Here is a 20710-nt window from a genome sequence, read left to right as displayed (position 1 = left end):
CCGCATTGCGGACTATCGGAGGTTGAATTCATACGCGGTCTACGTACCGGGTGTTTCATCGTGCGAACTCTCCTCTTTACGTAATTAATTTTTCAAATTGCGCAGAGGCGAGGTCGGGTTACGCTTGTTCCACCTTTTGCATTATTTTTTGAATTACAGTAAAGTGCCGTACGCATACTGAATTAGCAAAATATATAAGATGCCAACTGCATTTGAGGGTAGAAATAGCTTGTTAAAATTAGTCTACGGGAGAGTAGGTTTCACTTTGTTGGCGATACCTCGCCATCTACGCAAAATGTAAAAATATTAATGCAAGAGAGAGCGCTTATACTTTTGTAGCAATGGAAAGTCAAATAACTCAGTCTTGACGTGAATTAAATTAAAAGCAAACACAATCTGATGAGATAATAATTAATATTTACGAGATATAAAACTTTTTGCAAATTTCATTTTTCAGCTTTTTTTATTCTACAATTTAAGCACGCCGCGTCGTGAAACATGCGTGGAATGTAATTCGAGATTACACATGAAATAAAATAAGAGCATTCTATGGCACAAAAGTGTCTTTCTAGAAAATATTGATCACATATCCGTTGTAATGTGTCATAAATTTATAGAAAACCAAGAAATTTCTGTTGAAATCTTGATAAACAGCGATCGCACGTATCGAATGTTCGAAGATATCAATTTATTTTTCAAAGACAATACCATACGGATAGAATTTCATTGCAGACGAATGTAATCACAATATATCATGTCTACATTTATATTTCATTAATCTATCAAGAAAACAAAATTTATGATAAAATCGTGCTGAAAAGCTTTGTACATCGATCGCTTAAACACGCGGAATATTTTCTACATGCTATATCATACGTATGTACGGAATGTAGGCCGCACAGACATTTCGAGCAAGTGTTTGCTTTCTCTTTCTTTCCCCCTCCCCCCTCCCTTTTTTTCTTAAAGAGCAATCATGCATGTTAAATCTGAATTTTTTTTCATATTTTGAACGGATTGAAAACATTCACAAAGCAAACGCATTGAAACGGTAATCATACATATTCATAGATTTCATGTAAGTCAACAATGTGCTTACCACTGCGTGATGACACGTAGTGAATGCGGTTTGCTTACACATTGGCGAGCCAACCATGCAATTCCGGAACCTCGACAAATTTGCGCAGTAAAGCTCTTAACAGCTCACATCGTACGATCGCCTGTCGCTACTATCTTAATGTCTCGCTACTACCTCATAAAATAAGTAGATTAGATCGGCGTGTGACGATAACTCTCGACCATTTTCCGATCGACCTCGGAAAATGATCGTCTGTGCCATTTTTCTTCCTTTTAATGCGATTGATGCGCGGCGAGGAAACAAAGCGAGACCATTAAGAATATAATCGTAAAAGATGTTGTAGTCAGCCAACTAAGCCCCTCGAGAGGACAGAGAAATTCTGTAGAGTTATATCAGAGATACTACTACTTATTGCCGTTACCCGACTCTTTATCCAATGTGTTTATCACTATCTTCTCTACAACTAAGGAGCGATGGTCTCGTGACGCAATGAACTACGATTGCAATGGAAATATTTAGTGTTAGCAAAAATCTATAAAAAAAATCTTAAAGTTGATGAATGAAATCGAGCTCTTTCTCATGTTATTAAAATAATAAAAAATTATTAAATTTAAAGCAATTCATTTTGTAAAGGTTCCTGTTTACATTTCTTAAAATTTTTCAAAAATCTTTTCTTGAATAAATGTAGGAAAAATATATTTCTAAAATGGCTACTGCTATCAGAAATTTTAGATAACTTCATCATTATGGTTCAAGCTTCTATCAAGGCTCCGATTTAAGCGGTAAATTTTATTCTCACATTTTGGACACAAAACAAAATTGATATTTGAAAAATATTATATATAAACAATTAATAGTATAAACAATTATATAATTTAATAGATGCCTTTTTTATATTTTCTTTCTTAATCTTTATTATCTTCATTTTTTTCTTTCAATTTTCTTATATATAGCGGAAAAAATCATATGTCTAGAAATACCACACTATTAATCGCAATTTATGGAATTTTATAAACATATTGGCCTATTTGGATAAAATTATCTTTTAATATTAATATTATAATAAAACATAATTATTTTATTTTCACAAAATTATGTATTACACGATATATTCGATTGCAATTAGTATAAATTTTGACTGACGTAAATAAAGATATGCGTAAATATGCAAAATGCACGCAAATAGCACATTAATAATTTGACAAATAAATCAATGACATAATTCAATTACGTGAGTACTGTCGTATATAATTCAACGCATTGAATTATGTTGTTTTATAATATTTGAAGTGAATCCGATAACGAACGTGTAAAGAGCGGAGTTTTTGTGCAGGTATTATTTCCATAGAACTCATTAAATGTAGAACTGCACGACTCCGTTAATAACTATGCGCTAATTCAACACAATTAAATTCATAAAGATAATTACATAGAAATCGAAAATATAAACACAATAATTACGTGACAGACTATGTAAAACGATCGTTCAGTAACTGTTAATAAACTCATAAAATTCTTAAAATAAAATCAATATTTTAATTTAAACCTGTATCATGATGATAAAGGATTCCAGTTTAAAAAATACTAATCTTAAAATACTAATTGTAATTATGTCGTGCTCAAAAATCTTTATAATCGATTTTGTGTAACTAGCATGGTGTACCCAGTTATTGTTAGAAATGCAACTCTGTTAGAGAAATTCATGACAAGACAGCTTTCATGATTCAGTAAGGATTTAGGGATCAGAATCTCGTGTGTCTGTCGTTCGTTGACGTGGATCGCAAAGTTTTGAGTGCTCAGGTGACCGACTTTAATTCAATTTAACGGAAAGGCCATTCCAACTGCGGGAAAGTTATACGTTAAATTCGCGTACTGCCCTTTTCCTGAGACCATTTGGATTCTACATCCGACTGATAAAAAACAGCATAAAAAACAGCCGCAATGCGCGATCGGGAAAATCGACGCTGCCAGATATTATATTCATGGTCGATTAATACTGCCAACGAAGAGAGAAGTTGCCGGCTGCGATATATCATGACTGGAGTTATGAAGCCGTTCGTATAATCCCTGCAGTCGCTGAGAAAAAACGGGATCGCTGCATATCGGTACGTCGAAACTATTCAAAGTGAAATAAAACTTCGCAATGCTTAAAAATGTCAAATCGCAAATAATTTCTTCCTATTTTGGTGCAATGTGTCATATCAGAAATAATAGAAAGATAGTGGCATTAATATCTAATCTCACAGCTATCAATATTCATTATACCTAAAGGATTTGATAATAAGTGCAAATAGATAAAAGAAAATTAAATGAAATACAGAGAGATAATAACATTTGAAAAAGCAATTGTTCTGTATCGTCATGTTCATACTATCGCAATCGAATATATATGTCAATTGCCAGTAAGTATATATAACATTTCTTTGATATTATATACGCGCGACATCTTTAAAAAGTACCATCGAAACAACGGATAAAAGTTATAAATTGTCGACGATAACATGACCCTCAAATTTTTCGGCGCGTAACTGTATTCGTTCGAGGACTGTATTTCATTTTTCCAGATCGTTGAAGTAATTCGATATATGAAACAGAAAGAGGACGATATATTTCTGGCAGAGCAGGCAATGCAGAGAGTCTTTTATATAAATTTTGCACAGCGGAAAAATTCTCTCTCTTCAAAACCATAAATAATATATCTCAATGTTATTTACAATTTTATTATAAATATTTTTTTATCTACTCAAAGAAGTATCTTCTAAAATATCTTCTAATATAAAAAATTTAATATATGTATAATAAGTTATAAAATAAAATTGAATCAAAAGATTTGAGTAATTTAAAATAAATCTCTAAAAAGAATAATAAAAATCTTCATGTATAAAATTTAATGTGAAATTTCCAACAATATTTAATACAGCTGTATATTTGTTCTTCTATCGTAAAAATTTTCTTCTATCATAAAAACGCTGACGTCAGAATAAAAATAAAGAAATTTTTCATATTTTGTTATTTTATACTTTTAATAAAAATAAATTTTTTTAATAAAAATAAATATTTGTTTTTCTCCATTTGGCTATTAATAAATACATTAAAAAATAAAAGAAATTTTGTGTCATATACTATTGATCAATATTGTCTCTTTAATTTCATCAAGACAATAAGAAGAAAATTTTGATAAAGAAAAATCATTACAAGGGAATTAAACGATATGAAAAAAAAGAAGGCATATCGATTAACCTAATCTATCCAAAAGCCGCGTGCGCATTCGAGATGACACATAACTTCCTGCAAACCACACCCGAGAGAGGCTTTCAGAACGTTACATTACGCTCTGATGCTCCAGGACTTGCACTTCAACTCAATTTTCGAAGTGGAAGCGAGATAAAAGTCGCACGTTGAGATGCAACCACCGAATCAGCATAAAGCATCGGGTCACAGATTCCACAAAAAAGACATGAGGCTAAAACCAATGGATAGATGGAAAGAGACGAGGGCAGAGAAAGACGAAAAAAGAATGTGGAAGAATTAGGGGTGGGAAAGAAGCTGTAAATGAGGTACGGAAAAACACCTGGGACCGAACGAAAAAGTGAGATGAGAGAAGACGAGAAGGCAGAATAAATGCGTGTTTTTTTACGACTCTCCCTGTCTGGGATGCAACCGTGGGTTATTTTGCTTCGAAACGGGATAACCCCGTAGTACACATCCCGTATGCTATCCGTCGTCACCTCACGCCGAATTTATCACACCTCTTTCTTTCAAGATATTATAGGTCACCGCTATTCCTCTCCGTCCTCTTTTCGCCGAAGGAAATGCGCCAACACTCCAGCATTACAAATTCGTCCCTTGGCCGTGTCTTACGAGATCCTCTCACGTGACAGAGATTCACGGGGCGAGACATAAAACATTTCTCGCGTGGTTTTTATCATCCGTAATGTACTCGCAAAAGAGGGTCTGGATCGGATAGTGAGTAGACAGACCTAGATCCTTGATACATATTAATTGCGCTAGCAGGCGAGACCTCATTGTACTCTTCTTCAACCCTTTATACGAGCCGCTTCATCAACTTCCTTCACATGACAGGTTTTAATTATGTGAAATCTTAGATAAGAAAGGAACGTAAGAAATATTACGAACTATCATGGCTCTCATTATAATTGTGATATCATATACAAATTAATTAAGGCAGTTATAAAATACTGTCATATAACTTTAAATGTAAATGTATATCATGTGGTATGTCTTTGAAATAAAAATATGAAAAATAATAGTTGTTATAATTATCTTATTTATCTTTTAACATAGTAATTGTCGCAAGTTGAGTTAATTCATTTTATAATAAATTATTTTAACAAAATAAATATGTTGAGAGTAATAACAATATAATATTTTTAAATGCCTGATTAGCAAAAAATTCAACGAACTATGTATTTTAATTGTATGATAATATAGGTAATGAATCTATGATACGTTCGGTATCATATTTTTCAGAGATATAAAAAAATGAAATAATTAGCACAAGAATTTTTAAAGTAAAGAGGACGAGATGTTCTGCAATTTTAAGCTGTATTATATTTAATGTAATACACGACACGTATTGTTATGTGAAATTGTTAATTACCTATCCAGTGTTACCAACTTTGAAAGAAATGTGCTTGATGCAAGTTTCATTAAAGTCAATTTACATAACGTTAACGTGCGCGGTACTGTAGAAATTACAACGCATACTACTGCAATTAATTCAGTTATTGTACATTTACTCATGGATACACGGAAGATGAGCTGAACGTGCACTATAATCGATCGCATAATCATTTAACAAAATTCTGTAATTAAATAATTATGCCAAACATTCATGTTACACAAGTAGCGCAAAAATAAATCTTAAATGTTTTCTTTTGGAGCCGCGAATCTCGGTTTTTCTTGTAAGATACGACTCAGATATACATTGATAGTCGCAAGTTAAGCTTCAGAGCGATGTATTTAGAAGCGCAACGTAAATTAACTTTGGTCATTGAAGTATCATCCGACGCTAACGCCTGTTGGTCGAAGGTCAGTCCTCTACACTGATGGCTTTACTCAGTCGACCGTTGACGATTCGAACAATTCAATTTTCCATGGGATGGTATTAGGGAATGCGCTGACCGAATATCTAGCTGGTCGTCAGGGTTGAGAGAGCGGGTTAACTGTGGTCGCCCTGGACGTTGGTCATGCACGATCATCGAACACACCGACCACGTGTTACACAATAATTGCTGATCGCTAACAAATAATTACAAGGACTAATGATAGAATAACAATAGATGGTATTACCATTATCCAGAGAAAAAAATTTTGTTCATGTCAAATTCGTATAAGACGTGCGTTATATAGTTGACGTTGCGATTTTATAATAAAAAAAATAAAGGGATAAAATAAAGTGACACGTGCGATAATTTAACTATAAGCTAGGTGAAGCATAAAAATATCGAGCATTTCGCTTTTTTTAGATATATGTATAGCTTGCTATATGTATTTTTTTATTAGTATATATGTATAGTTTGCTATATGTATTTTTTATTAGTTCTAAATTATTCTTTTAAACGTAATTTAATTAAATGACGTCAAACATAATTGCGTTCGCAAATAAATCAATCATAATTGATTATTATCTCTATCTCATAATTTCATATTTCATATTTCAAGAAATAACAAATAAAAGTGATACTGCGTTGTTCATATTCATGTTTATCTATTCCAACATATTGAGAGGATTCATTCTTTAAGTTAAAACTTGAAACAACTTCAAATTTATTTTTTTAATACTTGTAATGTACTTTAAAAAAATATCACTTTAAAAATTTATTTAATAATAACTTACATCTACGATCTAACGTAAATGATTGATGAAATAAGTTACATATTTCTGTAATTGATGAAATATCATATTTAAAATACAAATTGCAAAACAAAGCAATATATTCTGTCATTGTAAAAAACACGATAAAATTTTTCTCAATAATTTACATTTCAATAATTAATAACCGAATGCAATGGTGTTCCTCTGTATATTGCGGTTTTTTATACATTGACCATTAAAGTGTATAGGAAGTAAAATTTAAAATTTGGTAGAATTGTTCCATCAAACAAACTGAAGTAACTGCATTTGCCGAACCGTCATACAAGTCGTGAAAAAAAAATCGGAGTGGACATATTCAAATAAAATCGCTACAAATATTACAGTTATCCATGGTGTGTGACAGTATATTTCACGTAGAAATACTAATGCATTATATGCATGTGTGCGTGCGTGTGTATGTGTGTGTGTGTGTGTGTGTGTGTGTGTGTGTGTGTGTCGCGTGTGCGCTGAACCGGATTTCAAAAAAAACGAGTAAAAAACGCATCGAAAGTTTCACACAATGTGTGATGCAAACATCAAGCAAGTTGCACAAAGTCAACATGCTTTATCGATCAATGAACGAAAAAACGACAGCTGGTACATACATACTACTATATTTGTATATACTACGTATGTGTGTATTATTATTACTGAGAAGTTACGAAAACACGGGGATCATTCAAATCGCGCCCCTGCACTATAAAAGTACGTTAACTGCGTTAACTGTCAATGTATTTTGCAAATCTGATATATAGTAAATCGGCATGAAATATCGGACAATGTTCGATGTTAAAAATCGCTAATATTTGTATATATATTTTCGATATATGCGAAAATAAATATTCAAAGATTATATCGATATTCTCTCAAAAAAGAAATATCATGGGAAATACTCTCAAAAACTCTCAATATCTCGATAATATATATTTCTGTGCCTGTGTGTGTGTGTGTGTGTGTGTGTGTGTGTGTGTGTGTGTGTGTGTGTGTGTGTGTGTGTGTGTGTGTGTAACGCGTAAACATTTCTCATAATTAAAGCATCGATATTGCATTTACATACATGTAAATATCGCTCGCATTTTAACCAATATTATTTTTCTCAATTTGCTTGTTTTACTTCAACGTCTATTTCTTACGAACCATTTTAGTTATATTCAACTTATTTGTTGACAGTATGTCAGCAGTTAGTCGTATTGGAGAGACTGTCAGCTATATATATATTATATATATAATCCTTCTCTGTCCTCACACACCACGCCCAATAGACGGGAAAATATCCCCGTTGCATTTTCCAATACCGAAGCGAGAAACGTATATCGTACGTCTCTATCGGAAGCACTACTCGCCATTGCGCGCCTTTCCGGTTGATAGATAGAAGGCGAAGAAAATCGAAGCTTTCCAGACTTCGCGACCAAGTTACCCCGCAATCCCAGCAATTTCGTGGTTTACGTATCGCTGTGCCGCGTGTCGTAGCCACGACCGATGTCGCGCGAGTACAAAGTACTCGAGTACGACCCTTTCACGTCCATTGCAGACGACAGCGATATCCTTCTGCGTTTCTCTCTTTCTCTATAAGCTGGGGGATTATAAAGACTACATACTGAGATATAGCTATCACCAAATACCGCAATACCAACACAGCCACTCCATTCCGCGACTCTCCACAGTTCTCTGCACCTTCCTCGGACTTCGTTTCGGTGCTAGTTGCATACTACTTCCTAAGATAATAGCCCAATAGTAGTTTATTTAATTGCATGCAAAACCATAACTTAAATTACATAACTTAAATTATGAAAATAAATAAGAGAATTCTTCTTGCCATTTGTTAATAATTGTAGATCAGGAGAATTCGAAAATAATTCTGGAATATCTATTAAAAAATACTTATAAAATATATATATATATAATTATTCTTATATATATATTTAAAGTTCCATATTCCTAAATAATATAGCACATATATATTTTTAAATAGAGTAATTTAAATAATTTAAAAAAATATTTTTCGAAAACTATTCATTCTTTCCCTGTAACGTTGAGAACGTGACTGAATCTAGGTTAATCTCTGAAATCATTTTCCATCCAATTAAAATTTAATAAAAAAAAATAACAGGTCTTTATTCGTACTATTTCCGTACTTTGACATAATTCATTAACCTAAGCAATAAATAATTTCGTGATTATTAATATTGAAGCATTTTTATCTTTCCTTTCTCTTTCTTTCCGGCTTCTTCGAATATATGACTGTAAGAATTTCTGATAGCAGTTTTTAGCACGTACAAATCGAGCCTCGCCTCACGTTTCAGGCAATTTTATCAATTTCCCATGTGTCAAAGTGCCAAAACCATGTCATACGAAAATAGAAACGCGAAAAGTATCTTCTCTAATATACACAAGAATTTGCCCTTGAAGTTTTTGGCTAAACGTTACGTAACTTTGTAAAATCGTCAGTTAGCAATAATCGTCCTGGACGTAAGTCCTATGAAGACGTCCTGTTGGTATAAATTGAAGTATAGTAGTACTTTTTGATTTTTTAAATTGCGGAATTCATTGGTTAACATCAATTGCTCAAAATAATTTTAAAGCTGAGAAAACATTTTTCCCTTGCAATGTTCCCATCTTCTGATTTTATCATAAAAATTGAACCTGTTGAATCTGAATTATTTTTCACTAATAAAGAAGAAAATAATAAATACACATGACAGGCTAAAATGAGATAATTTCCATGTAATTGTTTATCTCAATGCTATTACTATATTTTTTAAATTATATTTTTTATTTAATTTTTTAATATTCCAACTCTTTTTAATAGAGACAAATTATAATGTGTTATAATTATATATTACACGCATACTGCATGATATATGTATAATATATATAGTCACTTATATTTATTCTGTGTAGCAGAATGTTCGAACGACCTTTGAAATTCTACATAGATTCTCGACGTTTCAACGTGGGAATGGTTCTGTTATCTCGGAAGAGAAATCAGGCACTCAACCATGCATGGAAATTCGAAACGAAAGTAAAGGGAAAGCTGCCCACGCAATTCCCGAAACGACGCGACCTCATAGAAGCTGCAATATACATAGGAGTCAGTCGCCATCAATCTGCACCACACATTACTAAACCAAGTGTAGGAGGTACATGACACCTTCGCCGAAATTACTCTACTAATCTCATTCCAATAATTAAATACATTCCACGATTATATTACAAATTATATTACTTTCAGTTATTACTTTCCAAGAATATCGGTTGATTTTATCACTGTCAGGAAAAATACGAACTTACTACAAATAATTTAAAACTTTTTAAAATGAAGATTCTGTTTAGATGGTATTATGTACTATAATGGTATTTTTAAGTATTGTAGTTGCATATTTTATTAAGTACATAAATAAATATAATCCCAATGACTAATTTTAAAAAATTGATTAGATTAAAACGTAATGTCAAATATTGTTTGCGATAAATTATTATAACAGATCGTAAAATTATTGCTACAAGATGTTAATAATGCAGAATTGTATCATTATTATTTAAAATTTGTATTAATAAATTTCTTTCCATGTTTTATATATATTTGAAATAACATATTTGAAATAAGCACAGATTTTATATGTAAAGCTCAAAACATATTCAATCAGGATGACTGTGATTGTAAAATTGATAATTTTTTAATATATGTTTGTGTTGTTTACAACGAAAAGTTGTAAAGTTTTAAACCAAAACTTGATTTCTAGGTACCCAAAATTTATGTCTATAAAGTTTCAGATGGATAAAGTTTACCAGAGGCATAAATTCCGGCGCAATAGCGCGAACGTCGTCACCAGCGCTTTTAATTAGGGATCGCGTCCTTGAAACGGGTACTTGAACTTTCTACAGCCAAATTTACCCTGCGGGAAAATATGTAAAATCTTCTGTATAATGTCTAAAACGATGTAAGTGATAATAGAAAATTTTTCGAAATCATACATTGACATAAAAAATTTAAGTTTTCATTTAATGATTCAAACTTTTTTATTGATTCCAAAATATGTTTTACTAAACTAAATACTATGTTCCACAAAACCCAATTTTTAAGGATTATGACAGAATCTTTATAGCTGCTTATAAAAATTAAATGCTTCATGTGTAACATCGTAATTTTTACATAATAAACATATACGATCGATAAATTACATTTATTATTTAAATAATAAGTACACGGAAAACAGTTTTGTTAAAGTATCTAAAAATTATCTAGATACAGATCTAAAAAAATTTTGTTGAAGTATTAAAATAGTATACAAAATAATATATAAAATGCACAAGACACTTAAGCTGGTTTTTAGAATGTCAATTTTTTGCAGCATTGCTCATCATGCTTGAGTTGTCTACATAATTTTAATAGTTCAATAAAATTATTTTCAGATCTGTATCTAGCTAAAACTTTTTACAGTATTGCTCATCATGTTTGAGTTGCCTTCATAATTATTTTAATAGTCTAATAAAATTATTTTCAGATCTAGTTAAATTTGTAGATACTTTAAAAATCGTTCTTTCCGTATAATCTAATGACAATTTGCATCGAATTTTCAGCTTCATTATGCGCGCCGTAATGAGCGAACGAATGCGATGCACCGTAATGCATTGCGATTCCACTAACCATTTACAGTCAGCCTGCGTATCTTAACGTGCTCTGTCCATGAATACATATGCCAGCATGCAGTGCAGATAAGATGATGGTAGCATAAACCCTCCAATAATCGCGCAAATTTCCGAGACAAGATGGCTTTGTGCATAATTCGGCAACGTTATGCCTTACGCTTACCTGTCAAGACGATCTCGGTAACATTAATGCTCCGCTAGAGCACAATAATTTGATTCTAGATTAATATTTCAACCATAAATTCTCTACGGAATTCGATGATTTATATATTTACACAATTTGCATAAGAAAAACTTTTTATAAAACTTTTTATATAATTTTTTATAAAAAGTAACAAATATTTAGACTTATATTTTGCAAAACTTTAAAATATTCGGTAATCTTAAAAACTATAAAAAATGAAATATAAAAATACAAGACTTATCAGAACACGAAATACAAAAAAATCACAAGTGCAATATTGCCCTAGTTTAGGAACTTGTAAGCCGAAACGTTTCATTTTATGATATTTCGGTATATAAGTTTATCTCATAATCGGAAAATATAAATTAAATTTATCAGAAATCAAAATACACACACACACACCACACACACACAATTTCTTTCCCAAAGTTAATACTACCAAAAAATGTTTGTTAGTTTGTGCATAAAAGCAGAATAAAAATCTAATAGAACTGGAAAATTTTGATTTATTAAAAATATTAGATAGTCGCAATTTTGCTTTCATTTATTTCCTATTATTTTTTGTGAGTAAAATCCTGTTGAGACTTGTGGTTCGGGCGAAATTGATAAAGCATATATAACTCTAGAGCATGAACTCTATTACTCCAAGCGAAAGATTCAGTAAAGGCAAAACAAGTTAAATAAACTAGGGCACTGACCGAAAATGTCAACATCGTTATTTGACTGTGACTTTATAACTTGTTCGCGTGCGAAAATCAAAGGTAAATAAATGCGAAGAGAATACGAAGCAGGTGCAAGTGAAATTGTTGATGGAAGGAAAAGAAGTGACAATTCGGGCAGCAAAGCGTTATGCATTATTATTTAAGTAATATCTCAAGCGGATATTTTACGTCGTACGACGACAAATGCAAGAAAATCCTTTTTTAATTTACAGTTGTAAAAAAACTTTAAGGAAAGAATTTTCCTCTATTTTCAATTTCTATATTCGAGAGATTTAGTTCTTCTCAGATAATTACCTCAAGGTTGCGGCATTTCCAAAGATAGAAATTTTAGTGATAAACGTTTCTTAAACTTATCCAGCACTGAAATTCGTAGTTGTAGAATTATCTCATCTTGGAAATAAATTTAGTTTGTGCGCCAACTTTAGCAAATGGAAAATGGCTGCTTTAGAATTCATCATAGTATGCATCGAATATGAACAAGTTTCTAATAAGAATAATCTCGAATTCTTTACTGCTTTGACTTTGTCGAATCTCTCAAAACTTTCTGTAAAATTGAATAAAATATTAATAATATATATTAATAATATATATATGGTTATGTAACACACAATTTCCTCGTCTTCATCTTTCACTGTAAAGATAAAGACTTACAATTTACTTTTATCCTATTCTACTTCCAAATATTATAAATTGTAATCTTACTTTGTTAGTTGGAAAATTTAATCGCAATAGCTGTGCTGCTCGTCTTATTCCAACTATATTCTACGTCAGACTGCTGACTGTTCCAAAATCCGGCATCACGCGCCGGTGAAATGCAACGCAGCTCGTCATATCTAGGTTAATACTGAGCAACGAGCTCAATGTCGAACTTTATTAATTTCGAGGAACGCGAGGTTCGTCATTGAGCGGCAATCCATTTCAAATGCGCCATACGTACGTACGTAGGTACGTAATAAGTTGTTAACGATTTTCTGTCAATTTCGACGTCAACAGTATGCATCGATGCGTTGCCTATAGAGGCATAATCATAGGTACTACGAAATCTTCGTCACGGCCCCATCATTTTAGGCAATTAACGAGAATAACACGCGTTGCCGTTATCGATCGATTTACATACCTACCCGACATAGGATTTCGGCAGCACGAATTATACACGCAGTGTACGCACTTTGCTGTGCCCAGGGAGGCAAGCACATATGTCGTTTTTGAAATATACACACGATAGCACACCTGTGCTGCTCGCAGTTTAATTACATTGTGCCTCATCAGAGTATTGTACCTTCAAAGTACTATAATACTCTTGCAAGGACAACCATCATACCCTACGACTGATTATACACTACGACTGATTATATACACAAAAAAATTCTGATGATGTATTCTTGTGCTTTGCTTAATCTTTTAGAATCTCGCTGCGCCCGCATTTGTCCTGAATATTTTAATTATTACTATACTGAATATTTAATTAGAATGGAGAGCGATTGTGCACCGCGAAGTCGCTTGAAATTTCTACTCAATAATTTATCTTCAACTGCGATTTATTGATGACGTATATATTTCAAATATATAATTGCACGAAACAGGACTAATTAAAAATATACTGTGATAATTAAGTTATTTATCGCACAAATGATAACTTTTAACATAAACAACAAATTAACTTACTTTTAATATTTTAATAAAATTTGAAAATTATATTTAGAACGAGAAAGAGAGAGAGAGAGAGAGAGAGAGAGAGAGAGAGAGAGAGAGAGAGAGAGAGAGATTTAAATTATTCGGTTGTATATTGTATATTGTTGATATTCTTATAATTTTATATCTAAACCTGTTTAGCTGAAGTTAAGTGTGAGCGAAAATGAGCGAATGAAGATGACATCTCTTCTTAAAAGGAAGAATCGTCGTCATTATTTTATTTCCATCTTACGAGTAACTCTTCTTCAATTAATTTCGCCCATCCTGCTATGTACTTCGCCCCAATGGACATTTTGCATCCCTTCAGCGTTTTGAATTCTTAACATCCGTCATATACTTATTAAATAATTAAACTATTAATTTTAGTTCACTTAAGATATTATTTGTAGTTTTTTTAATGTTGCACATTCCCATTTTTCAAACGCCATCCAACTAGGTCATATATATGTATACGTTTTTATGTACAGATCGCTATAATCGGTTTAACCGTTTAATCGGAACGAACGATACATACGCGCATTTGCACGCATGCATGACCTTCATGTACATGTGAGAATCTCAACAATTTCGATACTACAGAGTTTTAGAGATAACTGTCCTTTGTACTTTTCGAGAATCTGAATGCACAAAGCCGTTTGACTGCACATAAAACTCAAATATGATTAAAAATTGTTCATTTTTACTGTCATTATATATATGCGTGTGAAACAACTTGAAATAAATAATTTAACAAATTTGATAGATATCTGAGTAAATTAAAAATTCCAAATTATTGTTCCTTTAAAAGACTCATTTATTTCTAGGCACATATAAATCTATTTTTCAAAATAACGTAATACGTATAAGATGTCATAAACATCTCGATGCAATGATGCGTCAACGACTAGCCAGATCATCCGTTCCTATCGATTAAGCCATATTGAATATCGGTTAACGTTCGCAGCACCATCCATATCGTTAATGACCCCCCAAGGGTAGTAATGACTATCCCTAATATCGATTAATCATTTAGTGAAAGATTAAAGGATCTAATATTCATAAGAACTTAGGGGTTAAATTATCACATACAATCTGTTCGATAGATTAAGTAAATTGGCATGTCAATAAGCATTTAAATAACAGATTCTTTCACATAAATATTTCATTGTTAATGCAAAAAAAAATCAAATAAATAATTCATTTAATACTTGATAAAAAAAGTACAGATTTTAACACAAAATAGTATTTTTTATTTTATCTCAAGAAAATTTCAACTTTTTCGTTTAACGCGAGTTTTATAATATATAGTTTTATATATTCTTAACATGAAGGAAAGAATGAAATTTTTCGTATATATATATATATATATTTTTACGAGCTTGTCATATATCACGTCGATATTACATATAAAATTATTAAATTGAATCAAGCGTGACATTTCATATAATAAATTAAAGAGTATTAATTTAGGGTTCAACATAGACTTCAATTGAATAGAAAATCTTGCGATCTTAGCATATTCATACTTCGTGTCACGTTAGTACGGAAATAAGTATCCAGACACTCTATTCAGCTCAACGTATAAGATTAAATATTTACCAAAAAGTAATGAGGTACCGTAGGTATCATAGTAGAAGTTATAAAGTGAATGTGGTAGTCAATGATGAAAAGGTGAAAAGTTCCCCGCAGTCTTTACGTAGCGGGCTTTTTACGTGGCGGTTTACAGTAGACGTGTACATGAACGTGAACGCGGTTGACGAACAGCTGAAAGAACAGAAAGGAGAAACAGAAGAGGGATTGTAGCAAAAGTACGACACTTGCGCAAAGTGGAGCCGAGTGTTCCAAAGGGATCTTCTTTCGTTCTGTATGATGCTAATATATTCCATTGAAACCGACCAAGCAGACTGGTAACCTAACAACAGGCTCCCGTGTTTTGAATAATGAATGAACTCTGTCATCGTATTCGATTTGCTATCGTTCGTCGCAGTCAAATTGTCCCGGCCACGGTATTTAAAATGCTAAAGACGCGGCCGGCCTCGGACAAACGGCGAATTCGCATAGGGCGGGGGATTTATGCATCTAGTTCACGTCATAAATCTTCCAAGGGAAATGAAAAGCGCCGCGCAGTGTCGCGTCGCCGAGATATCCGTCTGAGAATTGAAATGGTTGCGGATGTTGCCGGTGTCAGCCCTTCCATCTCTCTCAACGCGATAACTAGTCTATAATATTCTAGCTCTAGATATACCTTTAAAGTAGCGCAAAAGTTTGCCATGTTTGACCTAAAAATGATATTATATCAAAGAATAACTAAACTTATTTATTTATCAGGCTTATTTATTACTTACTTACTTATTAGATTACTTGCTTACTTACTTATAAGATGATAGATCATCAGATCAAAAATAACGGTCGAAATAGTTAATGAAAAATTAGTCGATATTCAACTTGGATAAATTGCGCTACTCTGGTACATTTAGAATTCTATATGATAACATATCATTCATATTATGTCACTTTTCTTTTGAACTCACCATAAAAGAAAAGGATAAAAATTTCTATAAAATTCATACGTGTTTACACTTGTTTTCTGCGAGTTGATTTTTAATAGGATGATGATGGGACACTTTATCTGAATTTCCAAGATGCCGTCAATTCTTTGAATGGAACAACGTCGCTTTGTACAGCTACGATTAAGATGAACACGCTCATTATTGTAGCCACATGTACGTGAGTTATCGGCATTATAAGGCCTATGTAATGCGTCATCGTGTGGTTTCACAATGTTACTGCGTTATAAACGCGAAGGTTGTTTTTCCATTGTCGGGAATAGAAAACGCGCGCCGTAGTCGCTTGCACACATGCCAAGATGTAAGTGAAATATATATAAATTTTCGCGCTTCCACCATGTCGTAACGGTAATAATGTTTTAACGCAATGCGATCAATTTTTTGTTGATGATCTATATGACGCACGTAAATTTATGATTTCCGTCGAAATGTCACATAAATCGACGAATATAGCGTGGGCCGTGACGCATCGACGGTTATGTCTATTCGATACTCCCTTCTGTATGCATTGAGCGTTTTGCAATACGATTGCAACAAGAGCTGCAAACAGATATTTTGTTATATTATCTATCCTACGGTCTAAGACCTTTTAAGCTACTTGCAAATTGACTTTAGTACAGGTACCTGTACTTGCAAATCGACTTTAATACCTGTATGTATATATACATATAAGTTTTCAAAAAGTTCTTTACTAAATCTTTTTGGACTTGAAAGTAAATAGACCAAAATAAAAGTGAGACTGATGTAAAAACAGTTCTTTACGGCGAAGAAAATGGAAAGAGGACTATAAAACAAAAGTTCCTAAGAACCCCCATTTACATCCCTAATGCTTTGACTTACGAAACTATCGATCGTGACGTTCATATCTTTCGCGACGTCATTAAATTGATTTCCACGACAATAACAATGTAGTTTTTCATTGTCGAGATAGAATGCGCAGCATAAGGTGCGCAATTTAAAATATATATATCGATTATGGAAATACAAGATTCCTAACAAACGAGTCCGCTGGTGCGGCAAACGCATTAACCAAATTGTGCATTCTCGAGAGGTGATCATGACAGAGACAGAAGGAAATAGGAGAAGCAACGAAGGAAATCACCATAATTGTGCGCTCGTTGCATCGAGTGTCGCAACTTGTGCCACATTGTAGAAATAATAGCGATGCTTAATCCCCACGATTTACAAAGACGATTCTGGAATTATTGCATACGGAAAGAACAGCTTTACTAATATTTAAAAATTTAGCTAAATACAGATCTAAAAACAAATTTTGTTCAACTGTAAAATAATTATGTAAAATGCTCAAACTATTAGAATGCCAAAATTTCTTGTAGCATTTCTCATCATGTTTAAGTTTCTTACAGAATTATTTTAATAATCCAATAAAATTATTTTTGGATCTGTATCTATCTAAATTTTTAGATAATTCAGCAAAATTGTTCTTTCCTCGTGTACATTATTGTTATGTTTATGGAAAGAAAGGTTTTGTTGAAGGGGATTTAAAAATTTAGATGTAAATCTGAAAAATAATTCTGTTGGATCATCAAAATAATTATGTAGAATGCTCAAAATAATTATTTTGGTAGTTCAATAAAATTATTTTCCAATCTGTATCTATAGTTAAATTTTTAAGTACTCCAATAAAACTATTCTTTCTGTGTACATTTTTATTTCTCTGAAAAATAGAATTCTCTTGTAAGAATACTTTATGTTTGAATATAAGTCATTATACCCACATCGTAATGACAGTAAAGTTACAATAAAGCAGTTCTGAATCATATAATTTTCTCAGACATTGATTTCTTCTTCTGACCTTTAGTTTTCCAATACATATCTTTGACCTAATTTTTTAAACATGCACATTTGAGTTACCGGGTCTAAGAATGACAAAATTTCCTGCTTTTCAACATCTCTTAAATAAATTTTTTGTAAAGCTGAATTCTGGTGCCTATTTTAGGAACAATGTATATGAAAATCTAAACGAAAACTTCAATCAAAAATATGCCTGAATAACACACACATATATATTATAGAAACGTATATAAAGATATAATTAGTATACAACATACATAAAAAAAAGAGGTCACAGTTGTTGCAAATCTTTCAAAACAATTTTGATCATAGGCATTATTTATAAATGCATTTGTCTATTATTCTAAAAAATTCATTGAAAAAATGCGCTGTATGAGTGCGAATTGAAAATTATGAAAAATATAACTCTGTGCTAAAAATAGCTGGAATACTTTTCAGAAAATAGCAGATACGAAAATGAATTCATCTATCCGAAAACCAATCACTCATGTGTACACAGTAACAAATAGAAAAGGAGATGCCAGCTGAATAACCATTTAGAATTCCATCTATATTACGACCTGAACAATCTTCCGGTAGGACCTCGAATTTACCTCCGAACTGCATTGAACTTCGAAGGTCATTCTATTGTTCACTGGACGTAGTCCAGTGTGTGCGGAAACAGTTAGTCCGTTTAGACAATAATTAGTCCCCGAGGGAGAACTACGATAGACGAAGGCAAGTACTTAATTGCTACCTTCGGTACTCTCAACTGTGGAAATAGATGCACTACTTGGTACCATAACGAGAAAATAAGATAGAGAGGGGAAAAGAATCTCATTGACATTTTATCCATTCTGTTCCTTCACGCCGCAGTATATGTTTACATAATGAATGAGATTACAATCTAACACGCGTAGGCGGGGCACATTCAAAAAGATTATCTAACGTACGTTAGTCAAGTAATTAGTTGAAATAAACTGGCGCGAAAGTAACTTTTTCTCATTATGACATCACCAAGTTAAATGCATTTGCAATAGTAGATATAAATGTTTGCAATACTTTTATAAATAACGTACATTTGGAACTTGCTATTCGTAATATTAAAATATATAAAATGTACACATATATATGTTTCACACCACACGCGCACAAATATATATATATATATATATATATATATATATATATATATATATAAAATAATCTTTCATTCAGAAAATAAGAGATTAAGCAGCTACAAACTAGAATCGTAATTTCAGTGGCACATATTAAAAACCAATTTCTATTAAAGAATTTGCAGGATTAATTTCTGGACTATACATATAATGGTCGTAATCCGACAAGCGTAATATTGAACATGTATGGATACTATCATTTCTGTCATATCAATCACTTTTATATATTTTCAACAAAATATCAAAAAATTTCAAAATTTCAAATAAAATTTTAAGGTCAAATTTAAATAACAGATTAATTCAAATTGTCTATTATTTGAATTAAATATTTTGTTATAAGTGTTCAAAATGTATAATACATAGGAATTTAATTTCTATTACAAATAAAAAATTTATAAATTAAGCTCTACAATTGTATAGCAAAAAATATATTTCATATTTTTTTATTTCGGCTGAAGAATATAGAGAGTGATGACTTTCGACAGCTCCGATGTGATGTAGAAACTTACTCAAGAGAGAATAGAACGAGCATACTTCAAATAGTCAGAACACAGATTTTACCCGCGATTTTACGCATAAATTATCAGAAGTTATGCAATCATGTACGAAATAAAATAAATCGAATTTTCAGCGAAAGGTTTACAAGTGAGATCTTGCTTTTTTCAAAGATTATGCGTTCCATGAAACGTGTACGTGTGTATATCTATATATATATATATATATATATATATACAAATATATATATATATATATACACACACACATACATACACATATATGTATAATACCTTCAAAATCATATTCAATACATATATACATATATACATATATACACATATGTATACATACAATATGTACACGAAACCGCATATTATATTTGAGAAAACAAGAAAGGGAGAAACTTTTTATTTTAATCTCCAAATTATAAGTAACATAATTTTAATGAATAAAAAAATATCAATTTCTTTTAAATGCATTAAAAAGCTCTGCT

At 31.9% G+C, this 20710-nt stretch overlaps 1 protein-coding gene and 2 long non-coding RNA genes across 16 annotated transcripts in view; all 3 read right to left on the bottom strand.

Annotated features, from left to right (window-relative positions):
* CASK (peripheral plasma membrane protein CASK) overlaps nucleotides 1-20710 on the bottom strand; it is a 200720-nt gene that overhangs the window by 87704 nt on the left and 92306 nt on the right. The window lies entirely within an intron of this gene.
* Nucleotides 1-20710, bottom strand: part of LOC147908237 (uncharacterized) — a 75585-nt gene that overhangs the window by 11498 nt on the left and 43377 nt on the right. The gene's annotated exons all lie outside the window — the stretch shown is intronic.
* On the bottom strand, nucleotides 4133-19597 carry LOC147908238 (uncharacterized). Its single transcript, XR_015546385.1, has 2 exons — nucleotides 13212-19597; nucleotides 4133-13053 (listed from the first exon to the last, which is right to left on the bottom strand). It is a non-coding gene; the product is annotated as an uncharacterized LOC147908238 (long non-coding RNA).

Source organism: Acromyrmex echinatior, chromosome 10, assembly GCF_024713525.1.
Source record: "Acromyrmex echinatior isolate Ae372 chromosome 10, ASM2471352v2, whole genome shotgun sequence".
Classification (NCBI taxonomy): Eukaryota; Metazoa; Arthropoda; class Insecta; order Hymenoptera; family Formicidae; genus Acromyrmex; species Acromyrmex echinatior.
This window is presented reverse-complemented; position numbering and strand designations above follow the sequence as displayed.